Raw genomic sequence first — 22,711 nt, 5'->3', positions numbered from 1 at the left:
CCGCCACCCCGCCACAGACTAGTCTCGTTACGACTCCCCGCGCTCGTCCGGGAACGGTCGGCAGGCTGACAGGGAGGCCATGAGGCAGGAGGAGCCCGCCTGGCTCCTGGCCTGCCTGGCCTAGACAAGCCTGCCCCCCTTCCCGCATTTCCAGTCTCCAAGAGCCTTCCGTCCTCCCCCTTTTGATTGCTTTTCGCCACTGGCGCCCCTGGTCTTCATCCTGAGGCCAGTCTAGCCCATGTTACCTCTCACAGACAAGCCTGCCCTTACCAGGGCAGAGCGGGGATCTAGCAACCGCGGGAACCGCTGCTCAACGGGCTCGCCTTGCAGCTTACTCCAACTAGCTTCACCTGGTTCTGCCAACGGTGCACCACTACTCCCGGCATGCCCCGCGCACGCAGCCCCTCTCCCACCCCGCCCCAACACGTGACCTTCTTTTGCCTCCGTCCACGCCCACTTCCGTTCCTCCACTTTCTCTTAGGAGGGAGGCGGGGGCTGAGGGTGTTAAAGAGTAGCGACTTCCTCCTACTCCTCGCCCCCGCCCCTCTACCCCCTGCTACAACGTCTTCCGGGTCGCGAGAGCCTCGAAGCCTTCTGGGAAACCGTCTCATTTCCTCCCCTCCCCCTCCTCCTGCCTTCAACCAACCAGCCTCCCGTCAGAGAGGGACATGCGCAGTGAGTGCCTCCCGTCTCTTCTACCCGAACCCCCCCTCCCCCCCAAAGCAGAGAGACCCCAGCAGCAGCAGCAGCTGATGATGAAGAGAGAGGCAGTGGCAGAGGGGGGGCACCTTTTATTTCTATTTTTAAAGGGACAGGACACTAATTTTACCCCACTTCAACCTTGAATTGAGGGGGGTGGGGGGAAGGCGGCTGAGTTCCTTCCCCCACCCTCCAGCCCTGAGACCTGAGAGGGGGATTGAGCCTGAGAGAGAAGGAGAAGGAGTTTCTTCTTCTTCAAAACCCCCATCCACGACTCCTACCCCTTCACCCCTCCAGTAGCCTCCCTCCCGAGCCCCCTCCACCCTCCTCCTCTTTGGCCGTGAGAGGAGGAGAGAAAGAGACCAAAAGCCTCTTAGCAACACAGACCCTTCTCTGCTGCTGTTGCTGCTGTTGCTGCTGCTGCTGCTGCTGCTGCTACTGCTGCTGCTGGCTTGGCCCTGGCTGGAGACATCTCACTACACCCAGGAGCAGCCACTTCCCCAGCTCTCCTCCTCCTGCGCCTCCTCCTCCTCCTCCACTCCCCCCCTTTATTACCCTTTGTGTCATCCTCCACAGCTCCAGGGAAGGCACTCAAAAGTGGGGGGCAGGAAAGGTAAGTGTGTCTGTGGGGGCTTTATTGCCTTCCTCTGGCTCTGACTTTAACTCCGGGGCAACAGTAGCACCAAACCGTGTACGCAGTGTAGCTCCGGGGTGAGGAGGGGGTGGTGCTGGGGGGGGAGTGTAGGAGGGGTTGGAGTGGGGAGGGGTGTGTGAGGTGGGTGCCCATCCTGTCAGAGGAGGAAGGGCACTTTTGTTTTTATTTGCTGTTGTCAAAAGTGGTTTCTCTCCTTTAGCTAACATCTGATTGTGTCTTGCTCCAGTGGGGGAGAATACAAAAACAACCCCCTCCTTCTTCCAGTGAGGCGCCAGGGAAAGAGACAGAAAGAGGCACACTTTGTAGATGTCACTTAAAAAAATTCATTTGGAGAGCTATTTTCCTATTTCCCCAGGAAAAGCTCCACTGCATTTGTTTCTGAGTGGGAAAATGTCGGGATCTGGATTGTATTGGAGCTTGCTTATCCATTCGTAGACCTGAGTGTATTCCCCTTTTTGGTTCTGTGTGTGGTTTGGATATTGACTTCAGTGTTGGAACAGACTTGTTTGGTTTTTGCTTTCTGGGTTAAATTTTCCAATTTTCGTTTTGTCTGATCTGCACAGAAAATTTCAAAATTGTAGTTGATAGAGGCCTTTGGTTAGGTTTTGACTTGTATTATTGCTTTTTTTGTTAAATGTTTGTTTCATATATCAGCATATAAAGTTCAAAGCTTAAAATGCTTAAAGTTTACCAGTGGTGGTATCTCTCCCAACATACATTCCTAATATTTTCCATAAGATGAGAATGTTAGCTATTTCGTAGTTAATCTGGGTATTTTTCTAATCTTTGTAACTTGTATGAACAAGTAATCCCCATTGAAAACTTTATGTTGTTCTGGCTTCATGGAAGGCCAAACCTCTCCATCAATAGTTTGCTGGATTGGTACCACTTTCAGTTTTAACTGAATTATTTATTTACTGTTGTAAATTGAGACGAGTTTTTCATCTCTTGGGGTACTGAACCAAATTGCTCACTATATGTGAAGGGAGGCAGATTTCTAAAATATGTTTTCATGACTCAAAGAAATCATGAAGTTGTAGTTAGTATATTCATTGCAGTTAGATATAGATTGAAAGATGAATCCGGATTTAGGTTTACAGAGTAACAATCTTGATAAAAATCACTATTCTCCCATTTTTACATGGTATGTTCTTAGTGAATGGCTTTCAAATTCAGTGCTGCATTTTATTTCACAAATGCTAGAACGTATATTTCTGATGTAGGCCTTTTATTAGGTCTTACATTGGAGAGTGGTATTTTGTTTCATACATATATTTCTTTATGCTTTCCTTGAAGATGGATGCAACACATTCATATACACTCACACTCATTCTCTCTCTCTCTCTCACACACACACACCCTTTTTTGTTACTGCATTGGTATCTCTGATCCCATAATTTATGTCAGCAAAAAATATTTTTCTGTAAAGCAGCAATTTTGTGATCAGACTGGCAATATGAAAACAGCAATTTGATCAACTAGAAAGGGTTGAAGAAAAATCTAGAAGGATGTTTGACATAAATATTATAAAGATATGATAATACTTTTAATTTTTTATTATCTTGATGTTAGAGCCAAAACATAATGCACTTATATTTTTGTGGCAGAAAAGCATTGCATATGTAGAAATTGGTTCTGTAAAATTTTAATTATCAACTGTGTGCAAAAGCAGACATTTACACACAGTAAAAAAAAAAAAAAAAAAAGCTGTGTAGCAGTAAACAATATGGTCTTATTTCTCTCATTTCTGTTATAAATTTGAACAGTTTCTTACCTTTCTCTGAGGTGTAAATTGTGCACTTAAGCAGAAATATGTGCCAAGTTCAAGTTTTTCTTCCAACATCAATACTGTTTCAGGTCCACCTAGGTTTTCTTGTTCTCCCTTTAATACCTCAGCAACCTTAACATAAGAGATAGAATGTAGAACTTAGTGATGAAATCATTTTTAAGTAAAGCGACTTGTGTGGATAATCAGGGTGGTAGTGCCCAGGTGAGTGAAAAATATACATCTTGAGCATAATTCCTTTACTTACTTTATTTCTGTTTTCCCTTGAAAATATTCCTTATTCTACATGACCCCAGGGTTCCCCTATGTGGTTTGAAGATTCCATACTTCTTCTAAGTTGAATAATTATTTACATTTAGAAAACCTTTCATTTTTATTTTGTATTATATTTTAGGTATCAGATATATTTTAGGATTGTAATGTTCAGCAAGGTGATATCTTGGAGGTCACTTTATCCAACTTTTCATTTTTTCACATTGCTGAAGTTTAAGAGCTTGAGGAACTTGCCCAGGGTTCCAAGGCCTATAAGTGGGCAGAGCATGGACCAGAGAACTCAGGTCTCTTGACATTCACTCTGCTACAGTACCTCATTTTCTGGTAGCTCAGTTGCTTAGAGTGTCCTCCCAGTACTCCAAGGTTGCTGATTGGATCCCCAGTAAGGTCACATACAAGAATCAACCAATGAATGCATAAATAAGTGGAACAACAAAATCACAAAGTCGATGTTTCTCTCCCTGTCTGTTTCTCTCCCTTCCTTTCTCTCTCTAAAATCAATAAATAAAAATTTGGGGAAAAAGAAAAGAAATGAAACTATAATCACAATTCTGAGTATAGTATTTAAGGGTTTTATATGGAGGCGTATTCTTCTAATTTTGCCCATTTACAATTGAGTGATTTGATTTTTTGAAAAAGGTGGATTATTACTGTTTTGAGAACTATATCAGCTTCCCCTAATGCTTATTTTTCTCCCTGCAATTCCAATTAATCAGTAAATATCATTCTTACTCTTGTGTTAAGGACCCATATATATAAGAGGAATGCATATTGCATTATAAATGTTTACTTGTGAGTCTTGCTCTATGAATTACCTAGAACTAAAGATTTTTGTCTTGTTACCATTTATATCCCTTACAGCACAGTGTCTGGTGCACAGTAGGCCCTACTGGTTGTTTGTCATAATTGATATTAGAGTTGAGCATATTTTATTTTCTTTGTTCCCATATGTGGGATTCCTTCCCTTTCCTCCTTTTTCCTTTCCTCCTTACCGTCTTTCTTCAGTACCATGATTTTTTTTTTTTAATCTTTACTGTGGCTCTCACTTTTTCTAATGGCCAAATTAAATCCTGTTAACAATGTAGAACTCATAATAATTAAAAACATATTCCCTCTAATTCTTGTACAGGATGCAATTTGACAAAAGTGATTTATTTAAAATAAGGGATAATCAAAATTTTTCAATTAAAAATATATTAGCAAATGTTCAGGATACACTTAAATTTCATTTCACTGAGTGACTGATACAGTAGGTTGTCGGAATAATTAGGTGGCTTTTACCAGCTCTATAAAGCAACTGTTACTTAGGTGACATGTTTCCCTGACTTTGTTTTTTTGGTCCTTACCCAGACAATTATCAACTTTCCAGTTTTCTATGGATATGAAGATTTACTCCTAGTCATCAGTGGGACCCAGTGAAGTCAGCCAGAAAACCTATGTCCAACTTATGTACCTTTGCAAACTTGTCTGGATTTTGAATGTATGTGCAAAACAGATTGTACTTAGCTATTATTCATTAAACATCGCTTGAGTATCTACTGTCTGTCAGGCACTGTGCTAGGCATCTGAGAAGTAAGGGTGGTCCCTACAGTTAATGTGAACAGATATCATAATTGTATTCCAGAAGTGTATTGGTCATAACTTTATTTTGATGTTCTACCTAAATAAAAATTTTATTAACTAAATGGATACTGTTAGGTGGAAAAAATGCATGTTTAAGAAGAATATTGCTGTATTTTATTAAAATAGAAAAATATAAAGTAAAATTTTCCACTTAATACTGTATTCTGGGGATTTCTATTCTGTATATAATCCACTAATTTTAGACCATGAAAATAGTTTATGTGGCTATCATTGCTAGTATTTTATTGTTACATACTTTTATTTGAAGATGACCAGCACCGTTCCTTGAAGTATCTCTTATTAAATTATTACCCCCCTAAAAAAGTCACACTTTCCCATCTTAAACTTTTTTTTCTCAAAAGTAACTTTTTTTTTATGTCTTATATAATAGGTTATCTTTATCTTTCATGGTTAGTTGAAAGACACTGTGCGTTATCATTTTGAGCACTTAGTTATTTTCTATCATAGTTTAAGCTGACAGTATGATTTAACTATCATGGAGTAATTATAGTATACACCATTTAGGAGTTTTGGAATTTTTAATGGATACTAGATATATTCCTCCAAGAACCTCATAAGACACTTCCCAGTTCTTGTTCTAAATTAGTTGCAATTTTTAATCTTTATTATGTGATATTGTTTCTGTAACTTTAATAAAATGAGTTGGAAGTTTCTTAGCTGATGGATGTTTCAAAAACAAAGAATACTGTCTTGGTTCTTGTCTTGGCTTTCATATGTAATTTACAAATATAGTAGAGAGAAAGAGATTTCCCGGATTTCCTTTGGCCTCTTAAGTATACCTTTTAGAATAATACTGATTCACAATTTAAAACGAGGAGGAGGCCCGGCCGGGCGTGGCTCGGCGGTTGAGCGTGGACCTAGGATCCAGGTGATCGGGGTTCGATTAGTCATCGTGGTTCGATTCCTGGTCGGGGCACATGCCCGGGTTGCGGGCTCGATCAGTGACTCTCTCATCATTGATGTTTCTCTCTCTCTCTCTCCCCTTTCCTCTCTCTGAAGTCAATAAAGATATATTTAAAAAAAAAAAAAAAAAAAAGGAGGAGGAGATCCCCTGCTGATACAGTATCTTGTTAAGGTAAAAAAACTTCTGAGAGTCAATTCTGATCTCTTTCACATTCATTCTTAATTTTCTATCTTAGTAATAATCATAGTTACCATTTATTATAAGTGCTTAGCACTGTGATAAACATACCAATCCCAGTCAGTCCTTACAGTGGTCCTGGTAAACTTTGTAACCTACTAACTGACAAAACAGCATTCAACATTTTATTATATAGCAGCAAGATACTCCATCACAGTATATTCATGACACTTCCTAATTCAAAACAAAGTCACAATAAATAGTTTTTATCAGTCACTAAGTACTCTAGAAAACATTAGTAAAATTATGGCCCCAGTAGCTTATTGTTGGAGTGATGAAAATTTTCTGAAAGTTTTCAAGGACAGAAAAACAAACAAAAAAACCCAATCCTTTATAAGGAACATAGATGCATACCAGTGTGTAACTTGAAATAAAATATGAATAAAGTCAATCTTCACTTTGTTTGGCAAAAGTTACTCTTAAGCCTTCTACATATTAGACTTCCTTTATCTTACATGGAGTTACATTTAGCATTTTCCTATGTGAAGTTTGGAGATTCCAACAATTTGTGATCCAATGAATATTTACTGTAAAAAATTTTTTATACCTCTGTTGATAGTGGAAAACCTCTAAATAAAGGGAAGTTTATTTATATTGCCAAGTGCTTTGGTATATATACACATTCCTTTTGGACCCTTTATCTTGCAATATTTTCATAATTGATAAACTTAATAGGATCAAGTTTAATGCAGTCTTTCTTTTAGTACTACTTAATATTTTTAGTATTAGAATGGACAACTTGTCAGATTCTTAAGATACCATTTTTATTATATAGTTCTTTAAAACAGCTACTGACTTAAAATACTTTTTGACCCTGCCAAACAGAGTTGATTTTTACATCCTTTGCTTTTAGGAGAAAATAATATATTTTTTTAATTCTGTTTTATTAACTTTCATATCCATACTACATAAATACACATTTATTTTATATGCTTACATTTACTCTGTTATTCGATAAGTGTGATTCCAATGCATTAGGACCCATAGAGTTTGGAAATATTTTTAAATGCTAAAGAACCTATGTCATCTATTATACTTCAGAAAAGAAAGTTAATAACAAATGGGATTTCTTGCCTTTAAGAACAATCTGAATAATTGATAAGATAGAATAAGTCTATGGTCCCAAATAATTTCCTTAGATAATTTAAAGGTAATTCAGTTAAAAGTAAAGATTCTAACTCGTCAGCATTTCTGTTTGAGGTATTTCTATATTATGTAAGATTTCAGAAATTAGAAAGACTCAGTATAACTCTTCAGAAAGACAAGGTGCAAACCAGGCTTAACATATATTAAGGTGTATCTTCTAATATAGCTGGACATAATGGAAAAGAAATCACTAATGATATCATACCTGTTGAAAAGCATATATTTCATTCAGAGTTAGATGTGACTAATTCTGATTTGAGTCCTTATTTTAGCTGACCTATATAACCTTTTCTTAGAGAACTTGTAATTAAATTCTGTGGCATTGAGTAATTTGTTAGGATGTATTGTTTTAAAGATCTAAAATGAGTTACATAAATTAGTTACCAACCTTGCAACACAAAAAAATCTTTGCACATCCATGGTTCACTGAGTACTTTGCCAACCAACCAAGATTCCATCAATGAGAGGAAAAATTTCTGTATGGTGCTAGTGTTACAACTTACATTCTTGTGCTGCCTTTTCTTTTTTTAATTTAACACCTGTATCTCAGAAGTTAGAAGTAGACCTAAATTATTTCTTAAGATTGACCAAATGCTAAATTATATTTAGATTTAATCTTGTATTCAAAGCTATTTTCTATATACAGCTTAAGTCCAGAAGTTGACTTAATTTGTTGACCATTAATTAACTTAATCCATACATTCTTAATGTTGTTTGTACCTAAAAATAATAATCTAGGCTGTATATACATACACTTGCTGATGTGGGGGAGGGAAGTAGTCTGCATTCAACAAAATAAAAGTAATTGATTTTTAAATAGCTTCGTTGGGATATACTGATCTCAAAAGCAGCTGCTATGCAAGAGAAAAAAGGATTTTTATTTAGTTGGAAAGTTAAATGTAAAGTTTATCATTAATGAATATTAAGTAATGTCAAAATATTTAGAAAGTCAAATACATGTCCCAGTAATCACAGAAATTTAGAGCTTATTTTTTACTATTATTCCAAAATCATTTTCCTTCCACATTTGTCACACAGGAGTTTGTGCTGAAGGATTTCTTGGCCATTTTAGAGACTGTAATCTAGTTAAAAGGTTTGTTTATGCTTCCCATCTCTGTTCTGCTGATGGTATTAGAATGCTGGCCAGAGCCAGACATCTAACTGTTTATAACATTCAAACTTCAATTAAAGCTACAGTGTTCAGTTCACTAGATATTGGAAAGTCCATACTAGCTACAAATAATCACCGGTAATGCTGACAATGATTTTGTGTAGCCATAGGTTTTCCATATCATGCCACTCTTTATGAATCCTCTTTTTTTCCATTTAGGAGGTAATTGACATTTAATTCTGTCTTGGAAATCTAAAAATGAAGCTTATCTTCTACTAGAAATAGTATAGCATTTCCTTTAAAAATTTCTTTGGATAATAAAACCTAAGAGCTTACATTATTGTATATCTTATTTAAATGGTCCCAGTTTAGTTTTTTTAAGATTAGTAAGTTCTGTAGTAGATGTTAGTTAACTGTCTAGTTTTTGTGCTTTCTGTTTCTAGTTTGAAGAATATAGCAGTATGTTGCCTATTAGAAAACAAAAGTAATAGTCACAGTACTCCACTGTTCTTATGTGTATGAGAGGAGACTATACCCACATAGTACAGATTTTTATTTAATCTTATGTTGCTTTTCTGTCTGCTGCTCCTGCTGTTTGTGGTTTCTATATTCTAATATGTTGGTAATCTGTTTTAAAAGTTTTTATTTAAAGCTGTTAAGAATTCTTTAAAAACATTTCTTCATTAGCTTCTCTTGATTTTCTTCATCAGCTTCCCTTGCACAATTTATCTCAGTGAGTCAAAAAATGAATAGTGTGTCTTTGTTTAAATTTTTTAATTAGTAGAGAAATTTGCTATATTTATTTTCCTTTTATAAAAATAAGTTTAGTTCGGTTTTTATTAACTTTAGGCCTTGATTTACTAAATGTATGCATTCTTTATGTATATATGTATATTTTTTATTAGAATACGGTTTTATAGGAGGATTAAACATTTTAGGAAAGATGAAAAACCATAGTTAATTGAATGAATACTTGTTGAAATGCTTTTCATTTTAATTAAGAAATATTACAATGGAAAATTTATATGACTCATTTTCTTGGGCACTGAAAGAAATTATCTAAGTCATATATATCTTTGGAATGTTATAAGATAGAAAATTAAGAGAGTGCCTATAGTATCTGAAGATAGGAATTGATAATTGTTATGCAAAATTTAGATTTGTAAGCTAAAAATATTGAAAGATCTTGAAGGCAAACTAAGTTGAAAACAATGCACAGTGCACAATGTGATCCCATTTATGTTAAAAAAATACACATACAGATAATATGCATGTAATGTATTTCTATATATAGTTGCATATGTAATATATTATGCTATATATACATATATTTATGAAATGGAAAATTGTATGAATTATATATTTTATATTTATGTAAATATAGTAAGAAAAGATCTGGACAATATGTACCAAATTATATCCTTGTTTTACAGAAGGTATGTATGTGGGATGCTAGAAGATTGAACAACTTTTTTTGTGTATACTTCAGCATTACTTGGATTTATTTTTAATAGTAAGCTTATATTCATGTAATAATTTTATAATAATGAAAAATATACTTATGTAATAAAGAAATGAGAAATAGAATGACCCGGGAAAATTGCAGTCCTTGCCCCTGTAACATGAATATATCCCTTGAATACCTTGAAGAGAATTGAGTATTGGCTGACAATCATTATAGCTTGGTACAGAATAAAGACTGTTAGACTGACCTAATCTTAACCAACAGGGTGAAAGTCTAGTCAGTTGAGGAAGGAAAAATGGATGTAATCTATCCTGACTTTTAAATATTTTGCTTTATTGCAAAACACATTTCACTATCCTGGGAAAGTGCAGACTAGAGAACCAGTGTTGTAGAATGTCAGTCATAGAGTGGTAGATGGTAAGTCAGTTTCAGTCTGAGATAAGATATAATATATGGGCTTAAGATGGACTTTTATTATTTTAATCAGTGATCTGAATTATCATATGCTATTCATAATACAGATGGCATAGTTAACTTACCATTTTTATAATGTTTTCTATATCCAGGAACTGGTTTGAATAGAGGACAAAAATAGAAGGTTTTAAGATTAAGTATCTTTTTTAAAAAAGTAACTGGAACATGTAGTTGAAAAACACATTGTAAAATAACATCAAACTGAGTGTGTAAATATACAGAGTCAAGAATCAGAATTTTGTAGAGTTAATCACGGCAGGCTTCCTGGGAGGACCTGAGTTAGAGTTTAGGTGGAGGAGAGACCCTCCGTTGGCTCAAGTAAAGACAGAGCTTCCAGTGGGATGAGGGGCTGAGCAAATTTATGTTTACTAGTTCGAAAGCTAGGCTTGAAATTCAGCATAATCTGGTAAATTAGAAAAGTGGTTAGAAATGATATACCTACCCTTTATGTTTTTAAAACTTTATTTTCCAGAATGCAGGTCAGAAAGAAATAGGAAAACAAAACAAAACACATGCATAAAAAATAAGGAATAACTCTTTGCAGTTACAACTGGAAAATCTGTTGGAGTCTAAAGCAAGTGTATTCTGAGTATGAGTTGGAAATGAAACAGTTAAAAGGGGGAAATTTTTATCCAAGGATACTGAAGTTCTTTTTTCTTTTATAATTAAAATTCATATTCAGGTTGGTCCCTGGGATCAGTAGTAAATAGTACGTAATTAAAACTATAGATCTTATATATAAATAAATTCTAAAAATTACAAAAAGATATAATAGTTTATGTTTTCTCCATTTAATTTACATTTTAATTGCATCTAATTCATTCACAGCTGGCCTTGTCATGTAAATTACCATCCCATCCACACCTACCATCATGAATTGAACTTTTTTCCCCTGAAAAATAGTAAATTTAAAGAGTTCCATCAAATGGCTCTGTACATACTTTGTTTTTACCTGAAAAGCCATAGTGATTAAAACACAAAAACTTCTTAGTAGTCATTGACCTAGTGTTTATCCCTCTTTCTCTCTCTCTTTTTAAAAACATGCTTTGCCAGTGTCTTTTCTAGTAAATATATGTTGATGCCTATTATGTGCTCACTGGAATAGTGAGTAAAAATAGATGTGGGTCTTGTTGATCTTCTGAACTTGCATCCTAGAGAAGGATATTAATGAAATAATTATATAAATAAATGCGCAGTTGGAACTGTTAACGATTGCTGTAGAGAAGTACGAGATATTTAATAAGAGAGCTTTTAGAAAGATAATTTGAACAATCACTGGGATCAAGGGCAGCTTTTTTTTTTTTTTTGGCAGTGTTTGGTTAGCTGGAATATCTTGATGAATTAGAGTTATCTTGATCAAAAGGGAGAAAATCATATTCTGGAAGAAAGAAACAGTACAGAAAGGTCCTGAGTGGGGAGAGAGCACAGAACTACAGATACATGGTAAAAGGTGATAGGGAGTAGGAGCTAAACTGCAGGGTGTTTGTAGGCCAAGGTTGTCTTTTTTTTATCTAATGTTCTTTATACTCAATACAAAAGCTTTCTACTACTTATAGAAGTTACAAGAATTCATTTTTATTTCAGTTTAAAATTCATAAAGCTTTTTCCCACAGAATCATTGTTATAGTGGTCAGGTCTCATAAAACCCCTTTAACACCAACAACAATGGAAAGTAGTGAATATAACGTTGCGCCCTGAACATACCCAAGTAGAGGTTAGAAAAGGGATGAAAATTGATGCTCTACGTATTCAGAATGTCCTGGGTGTGATTCACTAGTGAATAATTAAAAAGAAAAAGCCTGCAAGTGTACTAGACTGGTGTAGGTCATAGCTAATGATTGTAAGGGACCTAGCATGTTGGACAACTTGAGAAGACCCTCAACCCCACCTGGATATGAAACAGTGTGATACCTGGAACAAACCAAGACAGGGAGGAGGGCAGAAGACATCACATACACAGATTGAATGTTCTGAATCTAGGGCATATTTGTGTCAAGGTTATTAGAATACAAAAATTTTAAATATTCTTCTAAGAAAAGTAGAATTGCAAAATGATAACATACAATGCCAACTTTGGCTATTTTTAGAGTAATTTATACAGTCAGAAGTAATTAGAAATTATCAAGTTACATTACTATTTCAGACCTTGATGTTAGTCTTAAAAATATTGATGTATCTCATAGGACAAAGTTGAAGAAATTTAATTTTCAATTCTTGTTATCCATTTAACATAACATTGTCAATAAAATGTCTTTATTTCATGGTGATCTTTAAGTTTTAAACCTCTTTAAATACCAGATTCTGTTCATATTAAGTAATAAACAGCGTAATTAATAACTGTAGTTTTAAGAAATGTGCAAAATATTAAGAAAATTATTAAAAATGTATATTAAGTCACTTGAATTTTATTAAGACCAAAATACCACAAAGATATGTTAAATTGTAAGAAAAAGGTAAAATATATGCATTAACTAGACAGGGTGCATCACATTACTGTTGGTTGAATTTTGTCAATCCATCTATGTCACCTGATATTGAACTAAACTTCCTGGCATAGTTAGGTATGGCAGAAACAATGCTGTTAAAGCAGATTAATATCTAAACTTAAAAATTACAGAATTGAGTTTAGTGATTACTTTTTCACTTATTTGCTTTTTTATTTATTTATAAAACATTCTAAATGAGATGATACATTAGCATTGATTTATTTTTCATGCAGTGTCTTGCAGACCACTGATGATTCATAGATCATCAGTGTTTGGAAAGCTTATTAGTGTTGGTAAAGACAGTTTACTAAATTTATCTAATAACTCTAAGGGGTCGCTCTACCTTGTGAATAGAAATGAAGATTCACTTGGGAATTATTCAAGGATTGATGTGTTCCCTTTGTTCTATAGCTTCCTATTGTCTTTCTGTGAAAGTCTGTTCCAAAGATCCCTAGTTCTGTGATAGGTTAACACGTATGCCCCCCCCCCCCCCGAGTTTCCTTTATCAAATAAAGCTTAGAGAACATGACTGTAATTGAAAAATAGTGGAAAAGATTTTTTTACTGCAGTAGTAATTTTACTGCAGTAGGTTTCTTTACTGCAGTAGTAATCATTAACATCTATTGAGGGCTTACTTTGTGCCACTCACTGTGCTAAGTATTTTTAAAACCTCTTAACCAGAAAAAACGTTCTGAGGGATACATTTCAGGAAGGTTTTTTAATAATATTACTTTACTGCTTATAAGCATCTATGCAAAATCTTCTCTTAAGCATGTAAAAGTGAGACAAATACCTTTTTTTAAATTTATTTTTATTGTTACAACCCTACAGCTTTGGGAAAGAAAGGTTATGAATTGTATCCTTAAAATTAAATATTGAATTTAATAGTATGTTTCTATATTCTTCTAACCACAGTATTCACAGGTGATCAGTGATAACCATTATACTCTTTTTATTAATGGGAAACAGTCTATAGAGCTTTAGAGACATTCCTGGTTTTGAACACTGGCTCCATATACTGAAAACTATAGCATCCAATCTTTGGTGAGCTGTTAAGGTTCTGAGCTTTAGCTTATTTGTAAAAGTAATATAGTGATGTGCTTCTCACAGAGTTGTGACTATGAAAATGATGGGGTGCACATGAAGCTCTAGCATGTTATGGACATTCACGAAAACTTTTGTTTCCTTTCCTTTCTCTGCTTCTATTATTAGGAATAACCACCTTTCAGAATCTTTGTGAAATTATATATCCACTAAATCTTTAATTTTTGTCTTTTTTAAAACAAATTATCTGTTCTCCTGAAACTCTGCTGATGAGGACGAGATTTAATCCATCCTTTTGCTTTCCTGCGCAGTGCTGGTAAAATGGCCCTGTAACTGCTGTGGGACTCTTATATCAGGGAAGTTTGAATGAATGGTCACACTTATTTGTTAATGTAAATGTCCTACTTATAGCTTACAGCAGTGCTTTTGATAGTTTCTATTAAGTGAAATAATATGTAAATAGGTTTTCTTTCTTTTTCTTAGTTTCCCCGCATTAAATAGGCAATATTACAAAAAAGTTAAGAGCCTGGACTCCAGAGCCAGGCTGTCTGGATTTTTATATATATATATATGTATATGTATATGTGTATATATGTGTATATATATGTGTATATATATGTGTATATATACACATATATATATTTTTAAACAGTTATCTTTTTTTTAAGTTAAATTTATTGGGGTGACAGTGATTAATAAAATTATATTGGTGTCAAGTGTACAATTCTGTGATACAGACTTGATTTAAATCCATACTCTGTCACTTACTAGCTATACGACATTCTGTGCTTTAATTTTCTCGTTAGTAAAATGGGTGTAATGATTGTACTCACCTGAGATTATTTAATAAGATATATATATCGCCTTTAAAAAGCCTGGCACATACAGAATGCCATAAAAGTGTCAACTGTTATAGTGATCGTATGTATTGTCAGTATATCAGTTGCAGTATTGAAAAAATAGTGATAAATGTATTTTGGTAAGTACCTAATTTGGTAATTTTTATTTGGAAGAATAAAACAAATTTAGTTTAATTTGCAGTTCCTTGAAAAGCATGCCAGGCTTTTATGTAGCATTTTATATTTGACAAATTCTTTATTTTTTACTTCTTAATCTTACTGTAAAGAGGTAGTGAGGAAATCATTTCTATTGTATCCATAAAGAAACTGAGACATGCAGAAAGTTTAGGACCTTTTAAAGCATGACAGTAGAAAAGTCAGTGGAAAGACTAAAATTAGAATTTGAAATATTTCATGTGCCAGTATGTTGAGCCAAGCTATTGCTTCTTCGTATTAAGTATTCAAACAACAAGCTTATTAGTTGGCAAAATCAATGTTAAAGGTACATTATTCTGTTCTTCAAAACTTTCATTGGCTGTCTCCTTTGGATGTGTCCTCTTAGTTAAGGTTGATTCACTGAAAGATTGTATGAAAAAAATTGTTTTAAACAGGATTAGATTAATTAAAGTTAACTATTGGGCTAGCTATCCCTTAGGACATTTGAGAGTTGAGTATGTTTTTTCAGTTATCAACTGACTTCCCTCTACATTTGGTGAACTAGATAAAAAACTCCTTCCTTATTTCTCATGTTATCAGTACTCTAGGACTATATAATATGGATTCAGTGTGATTTCCTGAGCCACCCTAGAAGCTTAATCATCATTCTTAATATTTGATTTCGGTGAAAAGTGATTCCATGTTTCAGAGAATACATTATTGTACAGTGAACTTTTGAAAAGTGCTAGGATTATAAGAACAGTATATTTTTATAAAGACATACTAGAGAAAGATTTAAAATAGCTCTTTTTGTTTCATATACTGCTTAGTGTCTATAGTTCATCAATTCAAGAATGTGATGAGCCCGTCCAGCATGGCTCAGCAGATGTGCATTGACCTGTAATCCAGGAGATCGAGGTTGGATTCCAGGTCAGAGCACATGCTCGGGTTGCAGACTCGATCCTCAGCAGGGGGCATGCAGGATGCAGCTGATCAATGACTCATCATTGATGTTTCTATCTCTCTCCATCTCCCTTCCTCTCTGAAATCAAAAGACAACATCTATAGATATATAGATATGTATATAGAGAGAGAATGTGATGAACAATTTGATTGGGATCTGGAAAAAAAAATGATGACTAGAAGACTCACAGAGAACCATTTCTGTAAGAGAGAATTGGTTTCTTGAATAAGTAATAGGAGCAGAGTGCCTAATTTCAAATTTGTAATTATTATTCATAGTTGCTTAGGAAGTAAGATTTTTATGTAAAATACTTTTAATAATTTTTTTTGTTTTAAAAATAACAAAACTTAAAATTTAGTATTCCAGTCTAGTAGTTTGTATATGTTTATGGAGATTTTCCCAAAAATGCCATTTTTATTATAGAAAACTAAAAAGATAATTCTATGTGCATTTAAAATAGCAAAGTATTGATTTAAAGACACAATGCCGTTGGTATTTTCCACATGACATATTATTTAAGTTTTGTAAACAAGTTTTACTAAATATTTTTTCTCTCTTTTGTTTTGTTTTGTTATTTTCATACATTCTGCTGATTAGGGGCATAGACTTAGGGAACCTAATCACCTGGTAACCCAGTTTAAAATTCAAGTTATTTAGTAAATCCTAATGTGATTAAACCACTTTAAATTTTTGCTAAAAATATCAAGTTATGTTTAAATAGTCTTTTTTAAAGGTATAGCCTGTGAAACGATTATTCTCTTTAAATGATACTGTTGGGGACATTTTAGAGTACTATTAAGGCTAACATCAGATGCTAAGGGACATCAAATCCTGATTCAAGGGAGTACTAATATTTTCATAAGCAGAAATTTTTCTCAAGAGAAAAAAACATACATTGTATGTATGTATTAATATTATATATGCGTTTAGGTAAAAAAGAGTCTTAGGACTCGAGATGCATCTCAGGTTTTTCATAGTGGTATAGAGAAGCATAAATATTTATTCATTCACTTGTTCTACAAATATTAGCTACTTGTTATGAGCTAGATATTCAGCAGTAATTAAGATGGACAGGGACCGTGGAGTTTAAAGAGTGATAGACATTACAAAGAATAAACAGTTCTTTCAGGTACTTAGAGAATGGTGATATAAGTTGAGTTATAAGTCAGATATTTCTAGGTTATAATAGTAAAGGCATGTAATTTTCAACCTCTCAATTTTATTGATGAGGGAGTAGAGACCCAGAAAAGGTAAATTGTTTATCCAAGGTCACATAACAAGTGGTATATCTAGGACCCAGGTCCCCTGCCTCCTATTCTGCTTATATTTGCCATTTGATTAAAGCAGGAAGCTGAAAGAGAAGAAAGTGAGCAAGGTGCCTTGAAAGCTGGACCAGCCACTTTGGACTTGACTGTAGTTAATATAATATGAGATATTGTACTTTTGAAACTTATTTCTTCATGTTTGTTTTCTTTTATTTGAATTTCTGTAAATTTCTCCTGGTTCTTCTTTAATATTTGCTAAGTAGTCTTTCAGGCTTTTGCTAAGTCCATATTTGCACAAAAAATTTTAAAGGTAGCTCTGTGCCACTGGATGTCATGTACATCGGTTTCATGATTTCTGAAGCTCTTATCTACTATAACTTTTGAGTGTTTTTTTTTTTCTCAGTAAAGAAAGTTATTTAATTAACTTGAATTTACTAAGCTACAGTGTACTTGTTGCAGGAAAGAAAGAAAATCAGGATGGTAGAAGATTAAAGACAATTTTCCCTAGGATCATTTTGATCTAACATGGGTTTGAAATCCTGTTGCTATAGACTAATTCTGGATATATCTGATAAGAGAATACCATTATAAATTATAAAGGATATTCCAATCACATGAGGTTTTGACTAAACTAATATATATATGGATCTGTAAGAAAGTTACATGATTTCATGTTTGTTTCCATTATAATTTTTGTATTTGATATTTGGTGTTACTGTTTAAATTCCTTTAGTGTAACAAAGAGTTTGAATTTTTATTTTTTTAAGGCTATTAAGTAGAAAAACTAGATATACATCCTAGTAACTTAGTTTTACTTAGGGACAGCAAAGCACATAAGTAAATAAACTGTTTGAAAGTTGAATCTGCAAAGCTAGACATAGTAACAACAGGAAACATTCCACCTACAATGCATATGGCAAAGGAGAAAGATGGTACAACAGAATTCAGACAAAAATAATAGCTGGGAATAAAAAAAAACCTATTCTGCTTTACAACCTTACATCTGTCATTTCAGCAATAGTGATACTGTATCTTTCTTCCAGGTATAATATGATATGAACATATTTTAATTTATAAGAAACTTGTTTTTTTTTTTTTAAAGAATCTCACTTCATACTTATATATTATTTATAGTTAGGGTAATATGGTGGGGTTTTTTTATCTTTATTGTTGAAAGTATTACTACAGATGTCCCGTTTTTCCCCCCATTGATCCCCTCCACCCTCCATCCACCATCCCCAGGCCTTCCCCATACCAATGTCTGTGTCCATAGGTTATGCATATAAGCATATAAGTTCTTTGATTAATCTCTCCCCACCACCCCTACCTTCCAACTGAGATCCCTCATTCTGTTCCATGCTTCTATGTCTCTGGATCCATTTTGTTCATCAGTTTATTTTGTTTATTACAAATGAGTCAGGTCATATGGTACTTGTCTTTCTCTGACAGGCATATTTCACTTAGCATAATACTCTCCAGTTCCTTCCATGCTGTCCCAAAGAATGAGATCCTTTTTTACAGCTGCATAGTATTCCACGGTGTAAATGTACCACAGCTTTTTATCCACTCCTCTATTGCTATGCACTTGGGCTATTTCCAGATCTTAGTTTTTGTAAAGTGGGCTGCTATGAACATAGCGGGGCATAAGTTCTTTCTGATTGGTGTTTCCGGATTCTTAGGATATATCCCTAGAAGTGGGGTCACTGGGTCAAATGGCAATTCAGTTTTTAATTTTTTGAGGGCAGTCCATACTGCTTTCCATGGTAGCTGCACCAATCTTCATTCCCACCAGCAGTATGCTAGGGTTCCGTTTTCTCCACACCCTTGCCAGCACTTGTTCATTGAATATGTTTTAAACTATTGTTTTTTTCTGGTGTATATTTGTGGTTTTATGTCATAGGAACACACACTGTTTTCACTTTATTGTCATGACAAATTTTAAGAAATGTGTTACATGGAAAAGTGAACATACAAAGGCTGTAAAGTAAATGGTGGAAAGGTTTTTACCGAGGAATTCCTTTAAGTAGAAAACCCTTCTAATGTACTTACATGGTTTTAAAATCACCTCCTACCCTGGGTTAAAAGAGACACGAAAACTCAGTGTTGAAATGATGGAAGCCACTTCTGCATGAATAATAATCGGCAGTGAAGGTAAATAAAACTAATGAAAAAAATATTTCACACATGAAAACTCCATTTGCATCTAAGTTCTGAATATTTTCACTTTATTGAGCTACTAGTGTATATTCTTTAACTTTTTATCTGTGAAATTAGTTTATAGAGTCTATATGAAAATAATATGTGAAGTGAGTTTTATATGTAAAAATGATACTATTATGTCAGTATCAGTTAAACTTATGTTTTAAAATATTTGATATTTGGTTGGACACAGGCTATTGCTCCTCATTTGGTAAAAGGGAGTCCGGTGTCTATAATACTGGGCTTTTATCCTGTTTGAATAAGTTCATGTCCATTAAGTCTGAGCATATAGTACATGGACAAAGTTGAGTACCCAACCCTATGAGCCTCTAGTTCTATACTTCTGTCATCTAATTAAATAAAACTAACAGTTAATTTGATGTATATTTAATGGTATTCATTGTTGAAATTCTTAAGGCAAATATAATAATCGCTATAAATGACAGATACAGTGTTTCTTTTTTATTTGTTCAAAGTCCAGTATTAGCACAATTTAATCTTTATCTCATATATATCCATTAATTTCTTCATTGCTTATCCCATCCTGAACAATTCTATATGTTAAAGCGTTACTTTTTCTTTTTGCAAAAACACTTCTTTCTCCTAGGTCTAAGGTAGTGGTTCTAGTGGGTGCATATTTAAATCTGAATTGCAGGGTAGGGATCCCTGTATTGATATTTTTAGAAGTTCTTCAGATGATGCTAAAGTGCAGCCAGTATTGAGAATTAATGTTCTAGGGCTAAGATCCACTGTGTTAAAAATTGTGCTTAAGAGATCCTTAAACACCGGGTTCTCGGGGTGCTGGAGGGCTGATGGCACTACAGAATGTGGACTCTGGCTTGTTTTGGGAGTGGCGCTGCAGTGTGATGAGAAACTCCTGTGAGGATGGCTTTTGGATCCTTAGCTCTAGTTGCTGAGACTAGAACAAGATAGCTCACCTGGCTTAGGCCAGGGAAGAATTAGAAGAGGCGCCTTCTGACTAGTCAGGTGAAATTGAAGTGAGTTTAGAAGTTTCAGGAAAGGAATATTAAAAATAGCAGATTATATAGACATTCATGCCCTGAAGTGCTTGAAACAGACCTCCAGGAGAGTCGATACCCTGCCATAATGAACAGTCTTTCTTAGGGACAGTGGTGAAAACTGAGTATTTACAATCTGCCCTGTTTAACAGCTCTCCCCCTTGTCTCGGCATGCACCTGCACTCCCATGCATATCATACATTCTGCCACCCAGTTATTGTAAAGCATGTAAGGTTATATTAGTTTTGATGTAGAAATTGATTACTGGGGCAAAAGAAAATTCTGCCTTGTCTCCATGGCCTTTCTCTTTCCTCTACCTTTCCTCTCTCCAAAAGCATAAACAAAAAGCTTTTAATGCCTATTGGCTTGTACGTGAACTTTCTTAGGGGGATTTGACTTTCTCCTTAAATAGAATTGAAGAACATAACATGGAAACATACACATTGAAATCTCACAGTGGATGTAGTCTTGTTAACAAGTTAAAAGTGTCTTCATCCTTTCCTGTATTTTGCTGTGAGAGTGGCAGGGATAGAAAAGCTGTGGCTACCTAAGGGGATTGCTCGCTTCCTGGTTTGCTCGTTACCTTTTAGTGAACAGATACATAAAAGATATAGACAAAAGTACTGTTTGCCTACTAAATCCCTGGTGAGCAGTTCAGTTGCAGATAAGTAATTAGCATATAGTATTCTTATTTTTTTAAATTATTTTTTAAAATTTATCTTTATTGTTGAAAGTATTACAGATGTCACCTTTTTTCCCCATTGACCTCTTCTGCCCCTCACCCACCCCCTTCTGCAGGCCTTCATGACACTATTGTCTGTGTCCATGGGTTATGCATATGTGCGTATAAATTCTTTGGTTAGCCTCTCCCCACGCAGCCCCTCCTTCTCTCTGAGATTGATCAGTCTGTTCCACACTTCTATTTATAAAAAGATGTAGAATTTTAAAAAAATATATGATTTTATTGATTTTAGAGAGAGGGGAAGGGGGGGCAGAGAGAAACATCCATCAGCTGTTTCCTGCGTGCCCCCTTTTAGGGATCAAGCCCGTAACCCAGGCCTGTGCCCTGTCCAGGAATGGAACCCGCAACCTTTTGGTGCACAGGAAAGTGCTCAACCAACTGATCCACACCAAAGGGCTAAAAAGATGTAGAATTTCTCTTTTATAAGAATTTATGTAGAACCCCATCCGGGTGGGTTAGTTGGTTTGAGCATCATCCCATACACCAAAAAGGTTGAGGGTTCAATTCCCAGTCAGGGCACATACCTAGGTTGCAGGTTTATCCCTGATCATGATGTGTACGGAGGCAACCAACCTGTGTTTCTTTCTCACATCGATGCTTCTCTCTCTGTTATGGATATAAATAGTAAACACTATTATAATAAATGCTATTTGGTGGATGTTACTATGGTTCAGAAAACAGGCTTTCTTCCTTTTCTACATAATAGTGATTAGAATAACTAAAATTGGTGAACTAGTCTCTGCTACATTCAGAGTTCAGTGATTGTACATCTGTACCCTTTCTTGGCAATTTTTCTTACCATTTATTTTTAGTTCCCATATAGCATTTTAAAGTTACATCTCCCTTTATATGACTGATGAAAAGCATATGCTTCTATGAGGAAGAAAAGGGGTTTATAACTTATAGATAAAACATTTCTCTTAGCAATGAGTAAGCTATGGAGAGCTCCAAGTAAAAGGCTAAAGAGTTTTTTTGTGTGTTTTTTAAAGTAACGCCCTTGGATACCTAAAGATATTTAGACCAGCCTTTCAAAAGCAAGGGCAGTTTAAAATTTTACATTATCAAGGCCCATTACATTATTTGTTTAAAAAAAAAATGCTATATAGTTCCCCCCAAATCTACATTAAATAAAGAGTAAAATAAAATTTAATGTGACAGATTTGGGAACGTTAACACCCCCTTGCCCTCCAAAAAAAGCTATGAGTAAATAAGAAAAGCTGCTTATCTCAAAATCTCTGAAAGATAACAGTGATGTTGATAAAGTTTCTAAACTAGCATTTGATAGTTTTATAAAAATTGCAAGGTGACTGCTTCTGAAGCTAAAAGAAAGGAAAAGGAGACCGGACTAGTGGTGCTAAAAAGAGTCCTACAGGCCATGGGAATCCCGCGGCTGGTGAGGAATTTTTTTACTGATTCTCTTTTAGGCCTTGGCTTCCCTTAAGGACCTGATAAAATCGTTGAACTCTTGAGGGAGGGAGGGTGTCTTTGAAAAATTTTATGTGACCTTGTTTATGCATTATGGGATTCATGAACCTTCTGAAGGCTAATAATTAACCCCCTAGACCACCTGCATCAGAATCACCTGAGGTGCCTACTAAAACGC

At 34.8% G+C, this 22,711-nt stretch overlaps 2 protein-coding genes across 4 annotated transcripts in view; one reads left to right on the top strand and one right to left on the bottom strand.

Moving 5' to 3' along the window:
• The window catches only part of ORC4 (origin recognition complex subunit 4), a 68,202-nt gene extending 67,849 nt beyond the window's left edge, over positions 1 to 353 (bottom strand). The window contains exon 1 of the mRNA XM_016205521.2: positions 271 to 353. The gene's annotated coding sequence lies outside the window, so the exon portion shown is untranslated. The remainder of the gene's footprint in view (positions 1 to 270) is intronic.
• A 370-nt stretch (positions 354 to 723) lies between these two features.
• MBD5 (methyl-CpG binding domain protein 5) overlaps positions 724 to 22,711 on the top strand; it is a 321,328-nt gene continuing 299,340 nt past the window's right edge. For all 3 annotated transcript variants that reach the window (XM_087819864.1, XM_087819863.1, XM_087819862.1), the window contains exon 1: positions 724 to 1,312. The gene's annotated coding sequence lies outside the window, so the exon portion shown is untranslated. The remainder of the gene's footprint in view (positions 1,313 to 22,711) is intronic.

This window comes from Miniopterus natalensis, chromosome 8 (assembly GCF_054644295.1).
Source record: "Miniopterus natalensis isolate mMinNat1 chromosome 8, mMinNat1.hap1, whole genome shotgun sequence".
NCBI classification, from domain to species: domain Eukaryota; kingdom Metazoa; phylum Chordata; class Mammalia; order Chiroptera; family Miniopteridae; genus Miniopterus; species Miniopterus natalensis.
Note: the sequence above shows the minus strand (reverse complement) of the source record. Positions and strands in the feature narration are given on the sequence as shown.